Consider the following 27573-nt stretch of genomic DNA (forward strand, 5'->3'; position numbering starts at 1 on the left):
AGGAGGGTGTTTGGACCAGACCAGCAAGAGGACTATTTTAGGGCAGCATCCCTAATAGCCGGGGCTTCAACATCCACCAATAACCGTGCTGAGGAGTCGCCTCACTGCCCGGGGAGCAACACACACAAAATGTTGAGAGAACTCAGCAAGTCAGGAGGGAGATATCCCCGTTAGATCCTCTGATTTCTCATCCTTCTACTCCATTACCTCCCAACATCATCATCGCAAAGCCAGTGCCCCAGAACCTTGATCCTAACTCAGTGCATGCTAATGTTTGTGCTCTGCGAACTGCCCTCACCCCGCCTCTCCCCTTGTCAACTGGTCATCAGGACAGGTCTCGGACAGAAATTCCCTACCAGGCCACACTGACCTGCTGAGTTCCTCTAGCATCGTTTGTGAATTGCTCCAGATTACCAGCAAGTGCAGTCTCTCTTGTATCTGAACGCTGCCAGAAGATGTCTTTGGGACAGAGAGCTCCTATACAACATCAGTGTCCAGCCCAGTGTTATTTATCCTTTTGAGACAGAATGTAGATGCTGAAATTCAGAGAATCAAACAACCTGCTGCAAGAACACAGGTTGAGCAGCATCTGTGGGAGGAAAAGGAACGGACAATTCCTTTTAAAGTAAGTTCTTTATCAAAGTACGTCTACTGTATGTCACCATATTATACTACTCTTAAGATGCATTTTCTTGCAGCATTCACAATAGAAGAAATACAATGGAATCAATAAAAACTGATAAACAATGTGCAAAATAAAATAAACTGTACAAATACAAAAAAAAAACACAAATAAAAATAAATAAGTGAGAACATGAGTTGTAGGGTCCTTGAAAATGAGTACGTAGGTTGTGGAATCAGTTTAGAGTTTAGTGAACTTATCCACGTAGGTTCAGGAACCTGATGGTAGAAGGGTAATGAATGTTCTTGAACTTGGTGGTATGGGACCTAAGGCTCCTGCACCTTCTTCCCAATGGCAGCAACGAGAAGAGACCATGGCCAGGATGGTGGGAGTCTTTGATAACGGATGCTGCTTTCTTGTGGCAGTGATCCTTGCAGAGTGCTCAGTGATGGGGAGGGATTTTCCTCCCATTAATGCTGTTTAACCCACTGAGTTCTTCCAGCAGATTGTTATTTATTCTTTTATTCTGTCAAGGGATACCCATGAGACTGACAGAATCCAGTTATCATTATCCATCCCTGAGAAGGTGCTAATAGGTCATCAATTTAAACAGCTGCATTTGACAGCACTCTCACAATGATGATGAAGATCCAGTAATGTTAAAAGAATGGTGATTTATTTCCAAGCCTTAGCGGCATGTGACTTCATATGGAATTTGTAAATGGGAGCATATCCATTGTCAGCTGTACCTTTCAATAATCTAGACTCATCAATAAAGCAATCAACCCTTTGCTTAATACTGTTTATAAGAGCTTGCTGTGTAATGTGTCTGCCATATTTCCTACGTTATAGAAGTGACTGTGTTTCAGATAAAGGTATTAATTGACTATGAAAGGAATTCCAAGCTTTGCTTTCACCTATGAGAACATGTGCGTGGTGTGGTTCAGGTGAACATCAATAGCAAAATGTGTCAGTTATGTTTCAGTCCATAGCTCATATTACTCCAATCTCTATTCCAGTCCAGATCTCTCTAATTTCTAATCCACCCATTGACACCGCTGGCATCCTATAGCAGGCAATTTGAACACTCCCTCTCTTCTGCACTGACATTTCATCCCTATATGGACATATAGTATGTTGCTTTCAGACGGATGCACTCAGACCTTTTCACATTTGAACCTCATGTATCCTTCATGGTCTTTAATGTAACCAAAACTAACATCATAAAAGCAACTATCTCCTTGCATCACCATCATTATTTTGGCAAACTTTTCTACAGAAGTGCCCTTCTTCTGGGCAGTGTCTTTACAAGACAAATGACCCCAGCCATTATCAACACACTTCGGAGATTGTCTGCCTAGCATCTGTGGTCGCATAACTAGGACTTGTGATATGCACAGGCTGCTCTTACGACTATCCATCACCTGCTCCCATGGCTTCACATGACCCGGTTCTGTGAGGGCCAAGCAGGTGCTATACCTTGGTCAGTGGTGACCTGCAGGCTATAACGGAGGGAAGGAGCACCTTACACCTCCTTTGGTAGAGACGTATCTCATCCCGCCACCCATATTTTCATAAAAGACCTACAAAAGTCGGGTTTGACATGGTGCAGATTTCATTCTATTTAATATCTATTAAGAAATCCTTGGTGTTGCCTGTACCTGCTTGCTGCTTTTAAATGATTGCCTGATGATTTAAATGATTTACATGTTGCACAATCACATCATCACAGAAAACTAAATTGCCATTCCGATTCCAGCTGGATGCAATAGGTTTCAGCAAGTGACTGTTTTCATCCTGGTGTCAGGAGAACAGTGCTGGAATCACCAGATCACTTGTCTGTTCCAATGTACAATTTCTCTTCAGCTTGTTCTTCAGTCCTTCCCTGTAACATTTTCCTGCACCCACTATCGCAGTATCGACATTAGCTGCGTGACCTTACAGCTGTCTCTCACCGTTGCAATCTCACACTAAGGCAGAGACTAGGCTTTCCAGTTACACTCATAACCCAAGAGTCCATTAAAAGAGGTTAGAGATTAGCTTTATTTGTCATATGTACATCAAAACTCACAGTAAGAGGCATTCATTGAATCGACAACCTGCACAGTCTGCGGATATGCTGGAGGACAGCCTGCAAGTGTCTCTGTGCTTCTGGTGCTAACATAGCATGCTCACAACTTACTAATCCATACATCCTTGTAGCACCTGGAGAAAACCCACACTCCACACAGTCACAGGGGCACAATACAACCACCTTCAAGACAGTGCTAGGAATTGAACCCCAATTGCTCGTGCAGTAAAACATTATGTTAATTAACTGCTATGCTGCGAAGCCCAGCGGTGAAGTATTTTTCTAGTCATAGTCAATCCCTCTTTGTGAAGCCATTCAGACGTTTTCATACAAGGGGACACACCCTTCTCTGAGTTTATGTGCGTGACTCGATGTATAATTCCGCTTGTATAAAAAATATCGCTGAAATTGACAGGAGCTCTTTGAGGGATGAGAAAAATAGAATCATATATTGAATTATATATGAGAAAAAAATTTCTGTTCCACTTTAGCACATACAAACTCTGAACCATGAGAAATTGATTCCTCTGGGAAAAGCTTACCCATTGCCAATTCTAAAACTGGAGAGGGAATGTCACTGATGTGAGGGAAAAGAATTGGGAAAGCTGAAGGAATGAAGAAAACAGTTTTTAAAAAAACTTTAAAAACATTGAAGTTGTCATTATGTGACTTCCATGTTTATTGGGTAAAGGGATATATTTATTTTGCTGTAGTTTCTGTTGCTACCACTACCTGGTTGCCTGCTGTTTCAGAAGCCATGATGCAATTGCATTTGTTTCAGCAATCCAGTTTGTCAGGACAGCTTCAGTCTTACCTAATTTTGTTTTATTTTATACTGTCACCCCCAGAATCTACCAAGAAAACAGCAAAGAGTTCCAGAGCACTTGGAGGTTAAATTAAACATAGTTTTTCCAAATGGTTCTGGCAGGAACTTCCACTCACTGATGAACAGAATTTCCAACCTGGAGTCAAGTATTGACTCATTGTCAGGCATTACCCAACAGGAACTCCAATGTAGTGTGTGTCTCTCTTTCTCCTTTACTTTCACACCTGCCCACTTCATATTACTATCATCAGAGAGGACGACAGGAAGAACAGCTGCCTCCCCTCTGCCATCAGATTTCTGAATAGTCCATGAACCCATGAACATGACCCCATTATTCATCTTTTCCACTAGTTATTTTGTTTTGTAACCGATTCATTGATCTGACCTGCAGATCGAATTTAATTAATTGACCTTTACTGGGCTCCATCGCTGCTTTTAGCATTTAATTTTTCCTGCTGTCCACTTATTATACACCTTATACTTTGTTCTCGCCTGTGCACACCTCCTTTGTCTGGATGATAATACTGATTTTCCCTAACTTTGCCTAGTTGCCTGTTCCTCTCTCCACAAACATGCAACATGGACGGGCTCCACCTGAACCGCGATGGGTACTGGATCCTAGCAAATTGCATAACTAGGGCTGTGGATAGGGCTTTCAACTAAATAGTAGGGTGGGGTGGGGGGGGGGCGGGCAGTTCAACAGATTGGAGAAGTATGGTTAAAGCTAAAACAAAAGATAAAAAAGAGAAAAGTAAGAGTGAAGTGAAGAAAAGTCAAGTGTAAATGAGAAAAGATTACATGATTTTAAAAGTATAGTGAGTGTAAGGGCACTTTATCTGAATGCCTGTAGTATTTGAAACAAGGTCAGTAAACTTGTGGCACAAATCCAGTACAAAGGGATATGATTTAGTGGCCAGTGCAGAAATGTGGTTGCAGAGTGGAGAGGATAGGAATTAAATATCCAAGAACATCAGGTAATATGGAAGGATAGGCAGGAAGGTAGAGGAGGTTGGGTAGTGCTATTAATTAAAGATGAGATCAGGGTGATAGAACATAGAACATAGAGCAGAGAAAACCTACAGCACAATACAGGCCCTTTGGCCCACAAAGCTGTGTCGAACATGTCCTTACCTTAGAAATTACCTTAGCCCTCCATGATAGTGAGAGACAATATAAGATCTAAGGAGCAGAATGCTGAATCCATCTGGGTAGAGATTAGGAATAGTAAAGAGAAAAAAAAATTGGTGGCAGTTGTCGATTGGCCACCAAATAATAGCATAATAGTGGCACAGGCAATAAATGGAGAAATATCTGAGGCATGTATCAATAGAATAACAGTTATTGTGGGGGACTTTAACTTGCACATAGATTGAGTGAATCAAGTTCGTTGAGGCAATCTTGAGGAGGACTTCAAAGAATGCATTCATGATAGCTTTTTTGAACAGCATGTTACTGAACCTACAAAGGAACTTGCTATCTTAGATCTGGTACTGTGCAATGAGACAGGTAGAAGTAGTGATCTTGTAGTTAGGGATCCTCTTGAAAAGAGTGATCACAGTATGATTGAGTTTCTCATACAAATGGAGAGTGCAATAGTTCAATCTAAAACCAGTGTATTATGCCTAAACAATGAAGACTACAATGGGATGAGGGAGGATTTGGCTAGTGTAGGACTGGGAATACAGTCTATATGGTGGGACTTTCAAAGAGATTTTTCACGGTGAACAGCAAAAGTATATTCCAGTTAAAAACAAGGACAGTAAGAGTGAGGAGAGCCAGCTTTGGATAACTAAGGAAATAAAAGAAGGCATCAGACTAAAAGCTCGTGCATACAAAGTTGGCAAGAGTGGTGGGAAACTGGAAGATTGGGAAAACTTTAAAAAGCAACAAAGAACCACCAAGCAAGCAATAAAGAAAGGGAAGATGGACAAAAAAATAAACTGGCACAACATATAAAAATGGATAGTAAAAGTTTTTAAAATTATATAAAGCAGAAAAGGATGTCTAAAGTGAATGTAGGTTCCTTGGAGGACAAGAAGAGGGAATAGATATCGGGTAATGAGGAAATGGCCGAGGCTTTGAATGACTATTTTGTGTCAGTCTTCATGGTGGAGGACACGTCTAACATGCCAAAGAGTGATGTTATGGATGCGATGGGAGGTGAGGACCTCGCTACAATAGCTATCACTAGTGCTGAGCAAACTTGTGGGCCTGAAGATAGATACCTCCTGGTCCTTATGGAATACATCCCAGCGTACTGCAAGAAGTGGCAGAGGTTTTGCTGATATTTACCAAAATCCTCTGGACACTGGTCAGGTCCCGGTGGATTGGAAGACAGTGAATGTCACGCCACTGTTCAAAAAAGGATGTAGGCAAATGGCAAGTCACTATAAGCCATTTAGCTTAACATCTGTAGATTGGAAAATGCTTGAAGTTATCATTAAAGAAGAAATAGCGAGGCATGTGGAAAGAAATGGATCCTTCAGGCAGATGCAGCATGGATTCAGCAAAGGCAGGTCCTGTTTGACAAACTTATTGGAGTTCTTTGAGGATATAATGAGCAAAGTGGATAGAGGGGAACAGATGGACGTTAATTACTTGGATTTCCAGAAGGCATTCGATAAGATACTGCATAAAAGACTTATCTATAAGATAAGGATGCATAGAGCTGGGGATGATGAATTAGCATGGATAGAGGATTGGTTAACTAATAGAAAGCAAAGAGTTGGGATACATGGGTGTTACTCTGGTTGGCAATTAGTGATGAGTGGTGTGCCTCAGGGATCAGTGCTGGGCCCACAACTGTTCACGATATACATTAACAATCTGGAAGAGGGGACCAAGTGTAGTGTATCTAAGTTTGCTGATGACACTAAATTGAGTGGAAAAGCAAATTGTGCAGAAGATATGGAGAGCCTGCAGAGTGATATAGAAAGGTTAAGTGAGTGGGCAAGGGCCTGGCAGATGGAGTACAATGTTGGTAAATGTGAGGTCATCCACTTTGGAAGGAAAAATGGAAGATCAGATTATTATTTAAATGGTAAAAAATTGCAGCATGCTGCTGGCTGAGTGACTTGGGAGTGCTTGTGCATGAATCACAAAAGGTTGGTTTGCAGGTGCAGCAGGCTATCAAGATGGCAAATGGAATATTAGCCTTTAATGCTCGAGGGATTGAATTTAAGAGCAGGAAAGTTATGCTGCAACTATACAGGGTACTGGTGAGGCCGCACCTGGAGTACTGCATGCAGTTCTGATCTCCTTACTTGAGGAAGGATATACTGGCTTTGGAGGCGGTGCAGAGGACGTTCACCAAGTTGATACCAGAGATGAAGGGGTTAGACTATGAGGAGAGATTGAGTCGCCTGGGACTGTACTCGCTGGAATTCAGAAGAATGAGAGATCTTATAGAAACATATAAAATTATGAAAGGGATAGATATGATGGAGTCAGGAAAATTTTTTCCACTCATAGGTGAGACTAGAACTAGGAGACATAGCTTCAAGATTTGGGGGAGTAGATTTAGGACGAAGATGAGGAGGAACTGCCTTTCCCAGAGAGTGGTGAATCTGTGGAATTCTCTCCCCAATGAAGCAATGGAGGCTACCTCAGTAAATATATTTAAGATAAGGTTGGATAGATTAGGGGAATAAAGGGTTATGCGCAAAAGACAGGTTGGTGGAGATGAGTCCAAGGCCAGATCCGCTATGATCTTATTGAATGGAGGAGCAGGCTCGATGGGCCAGCTGGCCTACGCCTGCTCCTGTTTCTTATGTTCTTAAATGCTTTCTAGCCTGGTGAGTTTTTCCAGCAATTTCTGTTCTGCTTCAGATTTCCATGAACCGGAGAATTTGCTCCTGGACTTTAATAACTGCAGTGAGTTAAAAATCAAAAATGACAAGAAGTCGTATTTTTAAAATTGTTATATACTCAGGGTTATAGACTTATTCCTCCTGGCTCTGTGCTGACTGATATCAGAATTTTCAGTGTATACAATCAATCAGATTTTACCCAATTATTCCCATGTAACCATTGCATTTTGTTGTTATAGGAATTAATACCAAAATACAAAAAAAATAATGTGCTTAAAGACAAACTCCAACAGTTTACAATGTGATTAAATATTCTGTTATTACAGTAAGTGAAATTGTGTATTTGTTAAAGGTTAACTTTAGAAGTAGACTTGTCAAAACAACAAAGCCTTCAGGTCGGCCATTTTATTATTGTTTGTAAATTGGAAAGAAATTGGTCTCAATTTGTAAATAGGAAAGAAATTGGTCTCAATGTTAATAGATGCTTTTGTTAACTTATTTAAAATAAACAAGCTTTTGGCTCTGCTCAAGAATTGTGCAGAAGAAATTACCCAGATGCTTTAAGGATTTATACACTCATTTAATTCTGAAGTGTAATGTGTGTACTTCGTAAATCCTTAATCTCTAATGAAGCTCATTGCTGAGTATGCACTTGTTCACTCAGTGGCCACTTTATCAGGTACATCCTGCACCTAATAAAGTGCCATCTGAGAGTACGCTCATGGTCTTCTACTGCTGTAGCCCAGCCACTTCAAGACTCGACATGTGTGTTCAGAGAAGCTCTTCTGCTCACCACGGTTGTAGTGTGTAATTATTTGAGTTACTGTCACCTTGCTGTCAGCTTGAACCTGTCTGACCATTCCCCTCTGACCTCTTCCATTAACGAGGTGTTTTCACCCACAGAACTGCCACTCACTGATTTTTTTTTGTGTATTTCGCACTATTCTCTGTAATCTCTAGAAACTGTTATCTGTGAAAATCCCAGGAGATCAACAGTTTCTGAGATACTCAAACCATCCCCCGTCTGGCACCAACAATCATTCCATGGTCAAAGTCACTTAGAACACATTACTTCCCCATTTTGATGTTTGGTCTGGACAACAACTGATTCTCTTGCCCATGTCTGCATGCTTTTATGCATTGAGTTGCTGCTGCATGATTGGCTGTTTAGATTTTTGCATTAATGAGTAGGTGTATCTACAAACCCCATTTCCAGAAAAGTTGGGATATTTTCCAAAATGCAAAAAAAAACAAAAATCTGTGATATGCTAATTCACGTGAACCTTTATTTAACTGACAAAAGTACAAAGAAAAGATTTTCAATAGTTTTACTGACCAACTTAATCGTATTTTGTAAATATACACAAATTTAGAATTTGATGGCTGCAACTCACTCAACAAAAGTTGGGACAGAGTTAAAATAGGATTGAAAAGTGCACAGAATATTCAAGTAACACTGGTTTGGAAGACTCCACATTAAGCAGGCTAATTGGTAGCAGATGAGGTATCATGACTGGGTATAAAAGTAGCATCCATCAAAGGCTCAGTCTTTGCAAGCAAGGATGGGTCGTGGCTCACCCCTTTGTGCCAAAATTCGTGAGAGAATTGTTAGTCAGTTCAAAAGGAACATTTCTCAACGCAAGATTGCAGAGAATTTAGGTCTTTCAACATCTACAGTACATAATATTGTGAAAAGATTCAGAGAATTCAGAGACATCTCAGTGCGTAAAGGGCAAGGTCAGAAAGCACTGTTGAATGCGCGTGATCTTCGAGCCCTCAGGTGCACTGCCTAAGAAACCGTCATGCTACTGTGACAATTATAGCCACCTGGGCTCGGGAGTACTTCGGAAAACCATTGTCACTCAACACAGTCCATCGCTGCATCCAGAAATGCAACTTGAAACTGTATTACGCAAGGAGGAAGCCATACATCAACTCTATGCAGAAACGCCGGTGAGTTCTCTGGGCCCAAGCTCATCTCAGATGGACCGAAAGACTGTGGAACCGTGTGCTGTGGTCAGATGAGTCCACATTTCAGCTAGTTTTCGGAAAAAACGGGCTTCGAGTTCTCCGTGCCAAAGATGAAAACAACCATCCAGATTGTTATCAGCGAAAGGTGCAAAAGCCAGCATCTGTGATGGTATGGGGGTGCATCAGTGCCCACGGCATGGGTGAGTTGCATGTATGTGAAGGTATCATTGACTCTGAGGCGTATATTAGGATTTTAGGGAGACATATGTTGCCATCAAGGCGACGCCTCTTCCCGGGACGTCCATGCTTATTTCAGCAGGACAATGCCAGACCACATTCTGCACGGGCTACAACAGCGTGGCTTTGTAGACACAGAGTGCGTGTGCTTGACTGGCCTGCTGCCAGTCCAGATCTATCTCCTATTGAAAATGTATGGTGCATCATGAAGAGGAGAATCAGACAACAGAGACCACGGACTGTTGAGCAGCTGAAGTCTTATATCAAGCAAGAATGGACAAAATTTCCAATTGCAAATCTACTACAATTAGTATCCTCAGTTCCAAAACGATTAAAAAGTGTTATTAAAAGGAAAGATGATGTAACACAATGGTAAACATGCCTCTGTCCCAACTTTTGTTGAGTGTGTTGCAACCATCAAATTCTAAGTTTGTGTATATTTACAAAATACAATTAAGTTGGTCAGTAAAACTATTGAAAATCTTTTCTTTGTACTTTTGTCAGTTAAATAAAGGTTCACGTGAATTAACATATCACAGATTTTTGTTTTTATTGCATTTTGGAAAATATCCCAACTTTTCTGGAAATGGGGTTTGTAATAAAATGGCCACTGAGTGTATAATGCAAAACATTAGGAGCTCAAACAAAGTGCATAGAGTTACTTCAATGGCTCTTTACAAACTGAGCAGTTAGTTACATGTCACAATCCTTACAATAAAAAATTATCATTATTTACAACCAATATCACATATAAAAACATTCTGGCTTTAGTCCAGTTATTAGAATAGAAGACAATAAAAACAGACAAAAACCTTTCAGCACTTTAAGTCTGTTCACTCAGTGAGATCATGATTGATCAGTAACTCCATATGTATGCCTTTTCCCTATAACCTGTCACTTAACATGTTTAAAACTTAATTTATAAAGTGAACACTGGTGCAGCATTAATTGTCTTTCAAATTTATCTTACTCTCTGCATGTAATTTTATTCCTGAGAAATATAATTCTACTCTTTTAGTTGTGCACTAAACTCCAAAATTCCCAGGCTTGAGGAATATGTGGATTCTGTCACCAGCAACATAGAGAAGTGTACTGAGGCTGTTACCATCACGAAACACATCCGGGTGAGGGCAAGTCAGAAGCCATGGCATACTGCAGATGTCCATGCATGGCTGAGGGATCATGATGCTTCCTTTAGGTCAAGGGAACGTGACAGCTCTCAGGGAAGCAAGAACCGTGCTTTCTGGCTCCATCAGGAAGGCAAAACGGGAGCGTTCTCAGAGGATATACAGCCACTTCTGTGATACCACAGACACAGGGAAAACGTGGCAGGAAATTCACAGACTACAAGTCTACCCTCTATGTCAGTGACCAGGATGCCTCACTCCCTGACAGCCTGAATGTCTTTTGCGCCCAGTTTGATGCACAGAACAAAGTTCTGGCGAGGAAGGCACCCCTCCCCACATGGGAACAGACACTCCATCTGGCTGGAACTGAGGTGAGGAAGACCCTGGCCAGAGTCAACCCATGTAAAGCTGCGGGGCCCGATGATACACCAGGTCGGGTTCTGAAAGACTGTGTAGCCCAGCTAACTGAGGTGCTGATGGATATATTGTCCATTGCCCTCTCAGTTTTCAAGGCTGCAACCATCATTCCAGTGCCAAAGAAGGTGACAGTAACCTGTCTAAATGACTATCGTCCGGTGGCATTAACATTGACCATTATGAAATGCTTCGACCAGCTGCTCATGGAGCACATTAAGGCCTTACTCCCACTACATTCAACCCGTTCCAGTTCACTTATCGCTTGAATCAATCCATTGGTGATGCAATAGCCTCTGCCCTCCATTCTGTCCTGTCCCACCTGGAAAATGGGTTCTCACATGCCAGGCTGCTGTTTATAGACTTCAGTTCAGCTTTTAACACCATCATACTCCAGAAACTAGTGGGGAAACTGTCCTTGCTCGGTCTCAATTCCTCCTTCTGTAAATGGATCCTGGACTTTCTAATAGAAAGACTGTTGTCAGTCTCTGGTCCCATTACGCTGAGCACTGGCGCTAACCCCCCCCCCCCGACCCAAGGCTGTGTGCTTAGCCCGCTGTTGTTCACACTGCTGCCGCATGACTGTGTTACAGGATCCAGCTCATCAAGTTTGTGGTTGATGCAACAGTAGTTGGCCTCATCAACAGCGATGATGAGTCAGAGTACAGAGAGGAAGTGGAACAGGTAGTGGCATGCTGAGAAAAGAAGAGCCAAAATCCGAATGTGGTAAAGACCAAGGAAAATCATTGTGCACCAAATTCCTGGGAGCTAACATCACAGGTGGCCAGAATATCACCCCCCAGAAAAAGAAAGCACAGCAGCACCTCCACTTCCTAAGGAGATTGAAGCAAGCGAGGCTCCCCCACCCCACATCTTAACTTAATTTTATAGGCGCACCATTGAAGTGTCCTGACAAGCTGCATCTCCATCAGGTATGGGAGCAGCCAAGCTCAGACCCTACAAAGGACTGTGAGAATGGCTGACAGGATCCCTACCATCCATCAGGGACATTTATCAGGAGCGCTCCATACACAGGGCCCTTAGTATTATCCAGGATCCCACCCATCCTCTTTGACTTTCTATCATCAGGCAGGAAACTCCGATGCGTAAAAACAAGAACAATCAGGATGGGAAACAGTTTTTTCCCTCAGGCCATTAGGCTTCTGAACTCCCTGCCGCATCGCATTCTGAATGTCATCAGTTAACCTGTTCTGTATCTTACAATATTTAAGTTATGCACTTTATTTATTTATGTGTAATTCATAGGTATATTTTACCCTTACCTTCCTAAATTATTGTGTGTTATGTGTACTACTGTGTTGGGAAAAATGTCTCATTTGACAGTATAGATGTATATAGTTAAATGACAATAAACTTGATTTTTCTCATGTAATCACAAAAGGTTCCTTTTAATATCTTGAAAAATCCTAATTTTGCAAAATTCCAGGAAATAATCTCACACCTCTCCTGTCATAATTTAATCAAGGTATCATGTTGGCAAATCTCCACTGTAATGCATCCAAGGCAAATGTAAAATTGTGGTCCCCAGAACTGCTCACAGTGGTCAAACCAGGGTTTTCTATACTGTAGTGTAACTTGTGCTTCAGTAATCTAGATGCACAGTCCGTCAATCTTGTGATCATTTTCTGTATTTTATCTTGAATTTTGACGATGTGTGCGAATCTCAAATTTATCTGGACCTACACTGCTAAAAGACAGCAACTTTAATTTCAGTGGAATCTTGTAGAGTTGACATCACTCAGACATAATCTCACACCACCTTATCTCTGAGTTGACATTTTGCACTCAAGTTATCGGAAAGTGTAAGCTTCATCAAGTGAATAGACCTTTTGAAATCCTTTTGATAATACGTGTTTTCAATACACTGCCATCATTTAATGAGATGTTCCTTTTTGATAAGAAAGATTGAGAGGAAAAATAACTCAGCATGAACAACTGGTGGAACAGACTGAAATGGCCTAGTACTACTCCTATGTCTTATGGTCTAAAAGTTAACAAATATGATAAATACCATGAAACAACAAATTTCACAAAACAACAAATTTCACAACATGTAAGACTCCACTAAGGTGTATAAGAATTTCTTATATAAAGTTCAAAGTAAATGTTATTAGCAAATTACACATATGTCACTATATTCCACCCTGAAATTCATTTTCTTGTGGGCACGCTCAGCAAATCTACAGAACAGTAACTATAAGAGGGTCAATGAAAGAACAACCAGAATGCAGAAGACAACAAACTGTGCAAATGCAAATAGAAATAAATAGCAATAGATAATGAGAACATGAGATAATAAGAGTCCAAAAGAAGTACATCAGGGAAACAGGCCCTTTGGCCCATCTAATCTATGCCAAAACCATTTAAGCAGTCTACTCCCAACAACCTGCACCAGGACCATAGCCCTCCATATCCTTACGATCCATGTACCTATCCAAACTTCGCTTAAGCATTGAAATCGAGCTCACATTCACTACTTATGCTGGCAACTCATTCCATACCCTCATGGCCGTCTGAGTGAAGAAGTTTCCCCTCATCTTCCCCTTATACTTTTCAGCTTTCACCCTTGAACCATGATCTCTGTTTATAGTCCCACTCAAACTCAGTGGAAGAACCTGCTTGCACTTACCCTACCTACGCCCCTCATAATTTTGTATACTGTACCTCTTATCAAAAATCTCCTCTCAATCTTCTACATTCTAAGGAATAAGGTCCTAACCTATTCAATCTTTCCCTATAACACAGGTGCTCCAGACCTGGCAACATCCTTGTAAATTTTATCTGTACTCTTTCAATCTTATTTACATCTTTCCTGTAGATAGGTAAACAAAACTGCACACAATATTCCAAATTAGGCTTCTCCAACATCTTATACAACTTCATCATAACATTCCATCTCCTGTACATAATACTTTGATTTATGAAGGCCAATGTGCTAAAAGCTTTCTTTATGACCCTACCTACCTGTGATGCCACTTTCAATGAATTATGGACCTGTATTCCCAGGTCCCTTTGTTCTACCAGACTCCTCAGTGCCCTACCATTCACTATGTAAAACCTACCCTGGTTAGTCCTACTGAACTGCAACACCTCGCACTTGTCTGCATTAATTTATCTGCCATTTTTCCAGCTGATGCATCTCCCTCCGCAAGCCATGATAGCCTTCCTTACTGTCCACTACACCCCCAATCTTGGTGTCATCCACAAATTTGCCAATCCAATTAACCATTTTATAATCCAGATCATTGACACAGATGATAAACAACAATGGGCCCAGCACCAATCCCTGTGGCACACCACTAGTCACAGGCCTCCAGTCAGAGGCAACCATCTACCACCACTCTCTTGTTTCTCCCGCAAAGCCAATGTCTAATCCAATTTACTACTTCTTCTTGAATGCCAAGCGATTGAACCTTCTTGACTAAACTCCCATGTGGGACCTTGTCAAATGCCTTGCTGAAGTACACATCAACAACATGCACTGCTTTGCCTTCCAAGGCTACCGGTTCAGCCTGCTGCTGTTCACACTGCCAACATGCAACTGGACTGCCAGATTCTGTTCTAACCACATCATTAAGTTTGCTGAAGATTGGCCTTATCAACAACAATGATGAAACAGCATACAGGGAGAAGGTAGAACAGAATGAGGACTGATGTAGATGCAACAAACTGGGTCTCAACATGGACAAGACTAAAGAGATGATTGGGAACTTCAGGAAGGTGCAGGCTGCAAATCAATTGCTTCTCCACAGAGAGAGTCAGGAATACCAAGTTTATTGGCATGCATATTAAAGATGATCTCACCTAGTCTCTCAACATCAGATCTATAGCTAAGAAAACACAGCAGTGCCTCCACTTCCTGAGCAAGGCTCTCCACCCCCCACCCCCTGTCCCATTCTCACCACATTCCACTGGGACTCTGCAACAGATAGTGAAGACTGCTGAAAAATTCGTCAGGGTCTCTCTTCTCTCTGCAGCACCATTCAAGACATACATCAGAGGCACTGCATATGCAGTGCCTCCAGCATTATCAAAGACCTCTCCCACTCTTTTGACAACTTCTTAGACCTCCTGTCATTAGGCAGAACTTATCTCAGAACACAGACTGGAACTGCCAGACTGGGTAACAGCTTCTTACCCCAAGCTGTTAGACTTCTTAAGACTCGGCTGCCTTGCAGCACACACGTACATCCTGTCTGAATGCCCCTCACACCACCACTTCCTAACTCACAGATACTCTCTCATCCCCCACTGGTCACTCTTCATCTTTTATTGCTGCTGTTTTACATATTTATACAACTGTTTATTTTATTATAATAGTACCAGTAACATATTACTGTCTTAAATAAATATGCATCTCCACTTCATAACAATCTTCAGGCCATGGCACTCAGGGACGTGCTAATATTATTTTGTGATGGTATGTACTGGATTGTAACTGTATGTGTTGTCTGTGACTATACGTACTGTGCTTTGCACCTTGGCCCCAGGGGAACGATGTTTCATTTAGCCATATTCATTTGTATGGTTGAATGACACTAAACTTGAATTTGAACTTGAAGTGTTTTGGAACATGTTGAAAGCTGCCAGCTATTTCCTAACATAGAATAACAATAGATAGATAGATAGGTAGATACACTTTATTAATCCTGTGGGAAATTTGGTTTCGTTACAGCTGCACCAACTAAGAATAGAGCGTAAATATAGCAATACAAAAAACCCCAACAATCAAACACAAAAATGCAAACTATGCCAGATGGAAAGTAAGTCCAGGACCAGTCTATTGGCTCAGGGTGTCTGACTCTCCACGGGAGGAGCTGCATGTTCGATGGCCACAGGCAGGAACAACCTCCCATGCCGCCAAGTGTTGTATCACGGTGGAATGTGGCCGAAGTCCAACAGTAAAAAGTACAATATCCAATCTGCAGACACGTTCCTCGATTGTAATATACCCGTGATTGCACCATCCGTTGTTAGCCAGAACAGTAAGCACCCAACTCCTTTACGCTTACCGCTCTCAGTGCACTTCCGGTCAGCCGGAACGGTATTACCCACCAAACTCCTCTTCTCCAAAAGTCTCTGTTGTCTCGACCCGGTCCTCTTTCCTCGGCTTTGTGATCCCCCTCTGTGTGTTTTCCTCCGGATTTCAGCAGGGGTGTCCGCCACTCTGTTCGCTAAGCCAGCCGGTATTTGCTGGTCCGTGGAATACACAATGTGATCTTGCTTCTGCCCTGCGTGTCAGGATGTAACCATTTCCAGCGCTAAAGAAAACCTAAATAAAACTCTCTCTACCAGCATGTTAGAGAGGGTGCAGCTTCGACGTGTAACCATGAGAAAAAAAAATTCCATGATCACTATCTTTAGATAGATCATTCTGCATGTTTCACAGCACAGTATTCAAAGTACATTTATTATCGAAGTATGTATACTATGTACAACCTTGAGATTTGTCTCCTTACAGGCAGCCACAAAACAAAGAAACCTGACAGAGCCCATTGAAAAACAACCGTGAAATACCCAATGTGCAGGGGAAAAAAAAACAAATTTTGCAATCAGTAAATAACATTCAGAACTGAAGTTCACGATAGTGAGTCCACAGCCACAAAGCCAGTTCATAACTGCAGCCAATTCAAGAGCCCATTAGTTGTAGGCCATAGCTTCAGTTCAGCTCAGAGACAAGTAAACCTTGTGGAGCAGCGAGCTGAACAGGCCCATTCCTTGCCTCCAGTATCAACACCCTGACTCTTCACTCAGGCCCGGCATTTAAATCGGCCAAACTTTAAGTTGTTTCTCATCTCGGACCCGGGCCCAGGCCCCACTGCCTCAATTCACCCTATACCTGACCTTTCCAATTCAGCCTAGCGATTAAATCACCAATCCTTCATTCTTTCCTTGCTCTCAGGGCCGGGCCCAAGTCCCGCTACCTCAATTTGGTTCTGCCGCATCAAATTCTGTCCTGAATTTACCAGCAAAGCCAATCCCTCCTAAACTCCTTTTAACCCAGTCTCACTTCCTCTTCCCTTTTCACTTTCTTGATTCCCTTTACAGTAAGTGAGTACTGACTTGAAACTTTATTCAAGGTGAGAATTACAAAAACAAAATAGCCCCTGGGGAATTCAGTGAGACACAGTAAAACCAAAGGAAGCAATAGATCAAAACTTAAGAGAACACACAAAAGTGCTGGAGGAACTCAGCAGATCAAAACTAACTTGTGGGAGCAGCGTGGTGTGGGGAAAAGAGCCGAGTCAGGCTGCCTTTGAAAAAAACCACTGCGGAAAGCATTGTGTGGGATTGTTAGTGAGGCATGTCCAAGTATTTCCTTTGCATTATAATGAGTTTTGTAATTAAAGCTATACTGTACTGCAGACCGATAATCATTGTGTGACCCAAAATAGCTCGTAGGGCTACAGTCTTCTCAGGCACAGTAATGTATAGCAGGAAAGTGGGAAGCATTGACATTAACACTGAGTAGCCATGATTAATAATACACAATGGAACAGAGGTACTGCTATTTGCCCAGTGCCTTCCCGCCTCACTGAAATGTCTCCGTTTACTCGACTGTGCCAATTCCTTCTTGAAATCCAGTGAATATTGTTGGGGTTCTTCCAAATTTGCTTGTCTGTCCAATACCAGATTCCCAAAACAATATTTTCCAAGCTCTGTAATAGGAATAGAGTACAAGAAAACTACAGGAAAAGATTCAATTAAGTGCTCAAAAGCTCCTTGATGAAGGAACTTTTGAGCACTTATCAACCATATGGAGAAGATGGAATGGGATTGAAAATCACTTACAGATGGAAGGTCTGATGGTGCCAATTAGCATTGGTTTTGGGAGCTTAAAATTAGTTTGGATAGTGGTGTGGCAATTTGCTCACTTTGAGAGACATTAATAAAATATCCCATGGGCCAAACACTCTGCTCCACTGATTTAATTCAATGGCAGAACAGGATTGAAGGCTGATAGTCTCCCCATGCTTCTATCTTCCTAGGACTGCCCCATCTTTCAATTACAAAGAATTACCCTGACAGCATAGTGCTGTATCCAAACTATGGAAGCTGGTGGCAAGGAGGAGAGGCATCAACATCTTACGGAGTCCAGGTAAGTGAGTGATCTTATCCTTACCTACCATATGGTAGGGAGGCAGCTCTACTGGAAGCAGCCATTTTGAGAGAACTGTCCAATGGTGAAAGTGCAGCTGTTGAGGTCAAAGTGCAATCTATGGTGAGCACTGGGATTTTAAGAATTGGTTTTGGTTTATTATTTTCCATGTACCAAAATACAGTGAAAAGCTTGCCTTGCATACTGTTCACACAGATCAAATCATTGCACAGTGCATTGAAGTAGAACAAGGTACAATAACATTGCACAATAAAATGTAATAACTACAGAGAAACTGCAGTGCAGGTAAGCCATACGATGCAAGACCATAACAAGGTAGACTGTGTTGTTAGGAGTCCATCTTTGCATCTTAGGGAATCATTCAATAGTCTTATAACAGGGGTAGAATCTATCCTTGACCCCGATGGTACGTGCTTTCAGGCTTTTGTATGTTCTTGCCCAATACAGGAGAGAAAAGAGAATGTTCAGGGTTGAGTGGGATAGATGACAAATCAAGTTTTTTTCTTTTTTTTCCTTCTCTTTCTTAATCAAACAGAGGAGGTTATGGACACTGAAGCAATGAGATGTCTCCTGTAAACTTGAGGGCATTTAGAACATAGAACATAGACTTGTACAGCACAGGAAGAGGATGAACCACTTAAATTAGTAATCAAATGGCTAGCTATATAAGTCTCTTCTCGCTACACAATGTCCATATCCTTCATTTTGCTCACATTCAAGTACCTATCTAAATGTCTCCTAGAAGTCCCTAATGTATCTGCCTCAACCACCGGCCCAGGCATTGCATCCCAGGCACCCACTAATCTCCGTGTAAAAAACTTGGTAGAAAGGAAATGGGCAGACAAGCAAGGCGAGTAAGTTGTGCAGAAGTCTGGGAGAAAAAGAGGTGCAATAAATCTAATATATTCTTTCAATTTTTTTTTTCATCCTTTGGAATACAGTACATAGTCGTAGCTTTCTCAGTAAGTTTACATGATAAGCATTACCTTCTACTCAGGATGTCTCAGCACATTAGCTGACAGCTCTCCTCAAACTCCCAAACCTCAGCCTACTTCCCCATCTTGCTAACCAACATATGCACTTGCCTTCCATCCATATTCCAGTTCCTATTGTCTTCTCAGAGCCAATCAGAAAGGAAACAAACTTCTAGTCTGACTGGTCATTAGCAAAAATACTTCATGGTTTCGTCTCCAATATATAATTGAAAGACTGAAAGAATTCAATCAATAAAATTGGATTATGCTCAAATCTCACCATTCTTCCCATTGTTTCGTTTGCAGTAGTTTTCTGGAAATTACTCTTAGATTCTGGAGGGATGACAACTTCCCTAAATTTTGTCTATACATAGTCTGGAGTCTCTGGTAATTTAGAAAATTTTGCCATAATCTGGAAAAGGGTCAATCTTGCCTTTTCCTGTTTTTCTTCAAAGATGCACCTGATAGTACTCCCAGGGAGCTCACCATTGACACAATAGATACATCAGATGCTGGACATAAGATATAGGAGAAGAATTAGTCCATTTAGCCCATCGTGACTGCTATACCATTTCATCATGGCTGATCCAATTTTCCCCTCAGCCCTAATCTCCTGCCTTCTCCCCATATCCCTTCATGCCCTGACCAATCAAGAACTGTCAACCTCTGCCTTAAATATACATAAAGACTTGGCCTCCACAGCTGCCTGTGGCAAAGAATTCCACAGATTCACCACTCTCTGGCTAAAGAAATTCGTCCACATCTCCATTCTAAAATGACAACCCTCTAGTCTGAGGCTGTGTCCTCTGGTCTTAAACTCTCCCACCAAAGGAAACATCCTCTCCACATCCACTCTATTAAGGCCTTCCACCATTCAATAGGTTTAAATGAGGTCACCGCTCATTCTTCTGAATTTTAGTGAATACAGGCCCAGAACCATCAAACGCTCTTCATACGACAAGCCATTCAATCCCAAAAACATTTTCGTGAAGGTCCTTTGAACCCTCTCCTGTTTCAGCACATTCTTTTTCAGGGGCCCAAAACTACTCACAATATTCCAAGCGAGTCCTCCCCAATGCTTTATAAAGTTTCAACATCACATCTTTGCTTTTATATTCTAGTGCTCTTGAAATGAATGCTAGCATTGCACTTGCCTTCCTCATCACAGACTCAAACTGCAAATTTAACCTTTAGGGAACCTTGCACAAGGATTCCCAAATCACTTTGCACCTTTTTAAAATTTTCTCTTCATCCAGAAAACTATCAACTGTTTCGTTTCTTCTATCAAAGTGCATGACCATACACATCCTGAGACTGTATTCCATCTGCCATTTCTTTGCCATTTCTACGAATCCACCTAAGTCCCTCTGTAGCCCCTCTACTTCTTCAAAACTATCTGCCCCACCACCTATCTTTATGTCATCTGCAAACTCTGCAATAAAGCCGTCAATTCCATCATCGAAATCATTGATAAATAATGTAAAAAGAATCAGTCAAAACACAGACCCCTGGGGAACAGCAGCCAACCAGAAAAGGTTCCCTTTACTCTCTGTCTTTGCCTCCAGCCGATCAGTGACTGTTCCATCCATTCTACAATCTTCCCTGTAATATCATGGGCTCGTGGCTTGTTAAGCAGCTTCATGTGTGGCACCTCGTCAAACGCCTTCTGAAAATCTAAGAACACAACATCAACCAAATCTCCTTTGTCTATCCTGCTTGTTATTTCTTCAAAGAATTCCACCAGCTTTGTCAGGCAAGATTTTCCCTGGAGGAAACTATGCTGACTACGGCCTATTTTATCATGTGCCTCCAAGTATTCTGAGACCTCATCCTTAATAATCAACTCCAATATTTTCCCAACCACTGATGGCAGACTAATGGTCCTATAATTTCATTTCTTCTATCTTTCTCCCTTCTTGAAGAGTGGAGTGATATTTGCGATTTTTCAATCTTCTGGAATCATTGCAGAATCTAGTGATTCTTGAAAGTTCATTACTAATGCCTCCCCAAGCTCTGCAGCCACCTCTTTAAGAGCTCTGGAGTTTACACCATCTGGTTCAGATGACTTACCTACCTTCAGATCTTTCAGTTTCCCAAGAACCTTCTTTTAGTTATGGTAACTTCACACGCTTCATGCCCCGACACCTGGAATTGCACCAAACTGCTAGTGTCTTCCACAGTGAAGACTGATGCAAAATATTTATTCACTTCATATTCAGTTATGCAAATTGCTGGAGGAACTCAGCAAGTCAGGCAGCATTTATGGAGGGAAATAAAAAGTCATTGTTTTGGGCAAGACCCTTAATGAAGTCTAGCAAAAAAGTGGGCTGAAGCCAAAATAACTAGATGGGTGGGGAGGGGTTATGAAGTAAGAACATGTAATGGGATAGGTGGAAAAGGTAAAGATCTGAAGAAGGAGGAATATAATTGGAGAGGACAGAAGAAAGGGAAGGAGGATGGAAACCAGAGGGAGGTGATGGGTAGGTGAGTAGAAGAGAAGGAGTGAGAAGGTAACCAGAATGGGGAATGGAAAAAGGGAGATAGGGATTGGGAGGGTTAAAAAAAGAATAATTACTGGAGTTTCCCCTCCCCTTTCTCTCTTTTTTCATAATCCAATCTGGTTACCCTCTCATCAGTTCTATTCTCCTGCCCTGTCCTTACAACATGACCATCACCTCCCTCGGGTTCCCCTCCTCCTTCCATTTATTCCATCATTCTGCTATCTTCTCCTATTAGATTCCTGCTTCTTCAGTCCTTTAGCTCTTCTGCCTACCGCCACCCAGCTTCTTACATTATTCTCCTTCATTGCTCTTCCTGACCCACCCACCTTCCCCCTCACCTAGTCTCACTGCAAACGTGTAATCCTCTCCCTTCCCCATTCTTCTTATTCTGACTTCTGCCCCCTTCCTTTCCAGTTTTGATTATTTGAAATGTCGATTGTTCATTTCCATCCAGGGATGCTGCCTGACCCATTGAGCTCCTTCAGAATCTGGTGTGTGTGTTGCCCCAGGACTTAGTTCTAGGACATTCCACTTGCTACCTGCATAGTCCCTGATTAACAAGCCTAACTCTGAGCAGGAAAGCATTTCAGTCTAAGGCTCTGTTACCTCAATTCAGCATCGAGGTTCCCAAGTGCAACGTACTTCATGTGAACAGAAAGACTGGAGAATAATCTTGTTAATCCTGTACTGCAGTTTAATCTTGCAACCTATGGACTCACTTTCAAGGACCCTTCATCTCGTGTCCTTAATATTTATTGCTTATTTATTTATCTTTTTGTTTCTTTTTTTTCCTGTTTGTATAATTTATGGTCTTCTGCACTCTGGTCGAATGCCCTCATTGGGTGGTCTTTCATTGATTCTGATATAGTTACGGTTCTGCAGATTTGTTGAGTACGCCCACAAGAAATGAATCTCAGGGTTGTAAATGGTGACATATATGTACTTTGATAATAAAATTTACTTTGAGCTTTGAAAAGCTTTGTCAATTTCCCTTTGCTGCTTGTAATCACGGGACCCCAACCCATATGGCAAGAACCTTATCTCAGTTGAGCATACACATCAAAGTTGCTGGTGAACGCAGCAGGCCAGGCAGCATCTCTAGGAAGAGGTACAGTCGACGTTTCAGGCCGAGACCCTTCGTCAGGACTAACTGAAGGAAGAGTTAGTAAGAGATTTGAAAGTGGGAGGGGGAGGGGGAGATCTAAAATGATAGGAGAAGACAGGAGGGGGAGGGATGGAGCCAAGAGCTGGACAGGTGATTGGCAAAGGGGATATGAGAGGATCATGTCACCTGTCCAGCTCTTGGCTCCATCCTTCCCCCTCCTGTCTTCTCCTATCATTTTAGATCTCCCCCTCCCCCTCCCACTTTCAAATCTCTTACTAACTCTTCCTTCAGTTAGTCCTGACGAAGGGTCTCGGCCTGAAACGTCGACTGTACCTCTTCCTAGAGATGCTGCCTGGCCTGCTGCGTTCACCAGCAACTTTGATGTGTGTTGCTTGAATTTCCAGCATCTGCAGGATTCCTGTTGTCTCAGTTGAGCATAGTCTGCCACCCTGTGGCTATCCTATAGTCCTGCTATATATCTAGATCCATAAGACTGTTTTGAATATAGTGTACACCACAAAGTATCAAACCACTCAACCCAACCACCCCATCTCAATGCTTATGCTCTGTCCCAACCGACTTCCCTCATGAGAAATTGTCTTCATACTCCCTTTTCTCTTGTGTGCCAGTAAAATTGCCTTAACTCCTCCTTGTAACGGAGAATTCAACAATCTCACCAACTTTTGAGTAAAGAAGTTTCTTCTTTCTTCAGGCTGTGGTAGTGATTTTCCCAGAGATTGTTACACATACCCACCAGGCTATAATTTAACTTGCATCAAAATTGTGTGCAGCAGGTAGTTCAGCTGCCCCATACCCAGTCCGTACCACATTAAACCAAAGACCTGTCTAGCCCTTGTTCGGACACAAAATGTTCAGAAGAAAAATTTTGGAGACAAACAGGATTCTGTACCAAACCATTAAGCACCCACCTATTTTGGAATGTCCAGCAGGTGGTCCAGGGCTGGTTGGTTCAGTTTTAATAACTCAGATCAGATGTCTTTGTGCAGGGATTGTCACATGAGCTAAAACACTGCGATGATTCAGGAAAGAAAGAACATTTATTTACCACCACAGTTCTAATTAATTCAAGAAGTGTCAGGTAAGGGGGAGTCTGATAGACTGTGTACCAACTGGGCTGTAGGAACTTACCCTCCACTTGGTCTAGTGTGGGACAATCCTCCCATCTTTGTCTCAGGAAGGACTTGGTTAGGTTTTCTCACCAATGCTGAAGGTGAGAAAACGTTATCTCTATAGATGTAACACTTTATTCAGCATTGTTATTGTCTTACTTTGTTCTGCATCAATGCACCATGCAATGATCTGATCTGTACAAACAGCACGCAGGACAAGATTTTCACGTCAGTACATGTGATAACAATAAACCATTTCCAATTCCAGTGTATGGTGCTCCTTGTAAATAATTTGTTTCTCCAGCTACTGGTCACTACCCTTTAATGAATTATTTTTAAAATGTTCTCCTGGTGGCCATTTTTCCTGGGGAAGGAGCAATCAGCTTCTGTGCAACCTTCTGTTTAGTGATGGCGAGGCAAAAGGTTTTGGAAGGTGCAGCATAAGTGCACACTCTTTCATGGCTGCCAGACGCAGGTTTGTGGTGGTCTGTCACCAAGTCAGACGGTTGTGATGTCATGTCTTGTTCCAGGCATGAGCACGTAACCTAGGTTTGCACTCCAGTGTGATGTTGACTCAAAAGTGATATCGCTCTTCAGGTGAGATTTTGTGAGAGATTCCTGGCCAACATAGTTCATTCACAGGATGAAGAAGTAGTATCACAGAGCCAGCAATGAAATGTTGTCTTAAGAGTCTGGAGATGTTCCATGTCATCCTTACCAATAACAATGACGTCATCCTGATAACACTGACTACCTGGGCAGCCTTGTAGTACCTGGCCCATAGTTTTCTGTCAGAGTGCAGGTGAAGATGCTACTTCAGTAGTAAGCCTATTATAGCAATAAAGCCCTTTGTGAGTGTTTATAGTGAGAAACACTTTGGACTCTTCTTCCATCTCCATCTGTAAGTAGGCCTCAGGTAAGTCCACTTTGCTGAAGTGTTTCCCTCCAGAAAGGTTTGCAAAGATATCTTCTATCCTGGGCAGGGGGTATTGATCCACTGGGTTGATGGTGACTTTAAAATCACCACAGACCCATCCAACCAAGCTGATGGGACCACTGGTGCTCCACTCAACCTTGGAACGAATTCCTTCAGCCTCCATACAATTTAGCTCACTGGCTACTTTATCAGCAATGGTATAAGGAACTGGACAGGCTTCGGAAAACCTGGGTGTGGATTTTCATTTAACATTATTTTACACTAGCTCTGTATGTGTTTTGCAATGCTATCCTTGAACACTGCTGTGGCATCATCCAGTACCTATCCTAATTTGCTTTCAGTTGTCTCTTTTGCAGGGGATCTAGCATGCAAATTGTGAATGGTCTCTAGTCAAGTTGTAGTTGTCTCAGCCAATCATGGCCCCACAATGCGGGCCCTCCTGTTTGTCCCACATACAAATTCAATGTGGGACAATTCTTGCATCTTCACAACATTCCTGGTAGTATAATGGAAAGATTTTATACTCAGTCAGTTGTGATTTTGAATATACTGCCTGACAGGGTGGACCCCGAGCCATACAGCTCAGAAACACCTCACCAAGTTCACACCAACTAATCACCTATTTTCATTAATCCCATTTCATTCTTTTCACGTTCGCATCAATTTTTCCCGTATTCTACCACTCACTGACATACAAGGGGCAATTAATTTCCAGTGGCCAAATAACCCACTAACCCACGCAGTTTAGGGATTTGGAAGGAAACTGGAGTTCTCTGAGGAAATCCAAATAGCAGGGTGATGCAACTAGTTTACTGCTGCCTCATACCTCCAGAGACCTAGGTTCAATCCTGACATTTTATGCTTGTTTGTTTGGAGTTTGCATGTTTGCCGTATGATCATATGGGTTTCCTGGAAGAAGTGAACACAAGAAGCACCATCCTGCAGCTTCAGGCTTTGCTCGGTTTTTAACGGAGTTATATTAATACTCCCACCATCCATACCCTTTTCCACAGAATCCTCCAAACGTAAGCTTTATAAGTACTTTCCCTATGAAATAGAGACAGAAACTATGAAAAACATTCAGTCAGTTAGGCAGTAGCTGTGGAAAGAGAAGCAGAGTTAATATTTTAGGTTGAAGACCCTTCATCAAAGCTAAAAAAGAAAGTAACTTAGTTGTGATTTGTAGAGAAGGTAGTGGGATGGATAGGTCGAAGGGAATATTTCTGAAAGGGTGAGGCCAGTACTGCCATGGTGATAAGCTGTCGATGATGTTGTCTAGAGTGTAAGTTAATGACTGAAATTAGAGAGATAGGACACAAGCAAAAGAATGCAAAAGCTGTGAAAAGCAGAGCTGTAGGAAATGTCCAGCAAGTCCAGCCAAACTCGCCAGGAGAGGAAAAACTGTGTCAACCTTACTCAAGACAGACAGTGTCTGATGATATTTCATTAGAATGGGAAAAAGTTTTGAAATCAAATACATTTGAAGTTTCTTGGAAAGCATGGGGCATGATAGGGTGGCAATATGGGTGGGGGTGGCACAATAGCATAGTGGTTAGCACAATCTCTTTTTACTGCCAGCCATTACCAATTGTGGTTTGATTCCCAGCATTATCTCTAAGGAGTCTGTACATTCTCCATAACTCCTGGACATAACAGGGTGGCAATATGGGTGGAGATGGCATGGTAGCGTAGCTGTTAGCACAGTCACTTTACAGCGCCAGCAATCAACAATCATGGTTCGATTCCCAGAACTATCTCTAAGGACTTTGTTCGTTCTCCCCAGGAAGTGATAGGATGGTGATACAGGTGGGGGCAGCATGGCAGCGTAGTGGTTAGCACAATCACTTTACATCGTTAGTGATCACCAATTATGGTTTGATGCCTGCCGCTGTCTGTAAGGAGTTTGTACATTCTCCCCATGACCATGTTTCCTCCGGGTGCTTCAGTTTCCTCCCATATTCCAAAAACATACAGGAGGGTTACAGTTAGTAAATTGTGGGCATCATTAGATCATCCAAATATTACACTTCTAGTCTGTTTATGGATTTACATTTAACATTGACACCAGAAGTGTGCCGAGACTTGTGGGCTGCCCCCAGCACAATTCATGCTGATTTGATTTGATGCAAAAGGCATATTTCACTGTGTGTTTCGATAATCTTTGTCTTCAGATAGAATGCAGAGAAGATAAACGGAATACTTATGATGGGCTGGAGAGCAGGAGCAATTGAGTGATGCTGATGGTGCTGGACAAGAGAGGCTAAGGGGCTGAAACAAAAGGTATCTTTGAAGGAGGTGTACGTACGATGAAATGAATGAAATCTGAAATACCTGAAGAGGAGAGAGAAATTGCAGTTGTGAGACATACTGTAAGACTGGAAAAGCAAATTGAAAAAGTAAAAAAAACTCTGGATGCTGGAAGTACAAATTATATTCAGAAAAAAAATATTATGCTGGAAATAGCAAGCAGGTCTGGAAGCATCTGCGGAGAAAGAAAATGAGTTAATGCTGTCAGTTGATTACCTTTTACCAGATCTTGATAGAAACTGGGAATCCAGGTGGTTTGAAATTGTTGAATTCAATGTTCTTGCTGAGAGATGTAATGAGCTTGTTTGCTGCCACTGAACACTGAGAGTCACAGGACCTCAAACAGAAAGTGTGACTGTCGACATCCCACAAGGAGTGGGTATGGGCAAAGTGATCCAGAT

The 27573-nt window shown here is 42.0% G+C and overlaps 1 long non-coding RNA gene across 1 annotated transcript; it reads left to right on the forward strand.

Moving 5' to 3' along the window:
- Nucleotides 1-24: 24 nt before the first annotated feature.
- On the forward strand, nt 25-27213 carry LOC134358373 (uncharacterized). Its single transcript, XR_010020868.1, has 3 exons — nt 25-625; nt 18088-18197; nt 27037-27213. It is a non-coding gene; the product is annotated as an uncharacterized LOC134358373 (long non-coding RNA).
- The last annotated feature ends 360 nt before the right edge of the window (nt 27214-27573 follow it).

This window comes from Mobula hypostoma, chromosome 18, assembly GCF_963921235.1.
Source record: "Mobula hypostoma chromosome 18, sMobHyp1.1, whole genome shotgun sequence".
Lineage (NCBI taxonomy): Eukaryota > Metazoa > Chordata > Chondrichthyes > Myliobatiformes > Myliobatidae > Mobula > Mobula hypostoma.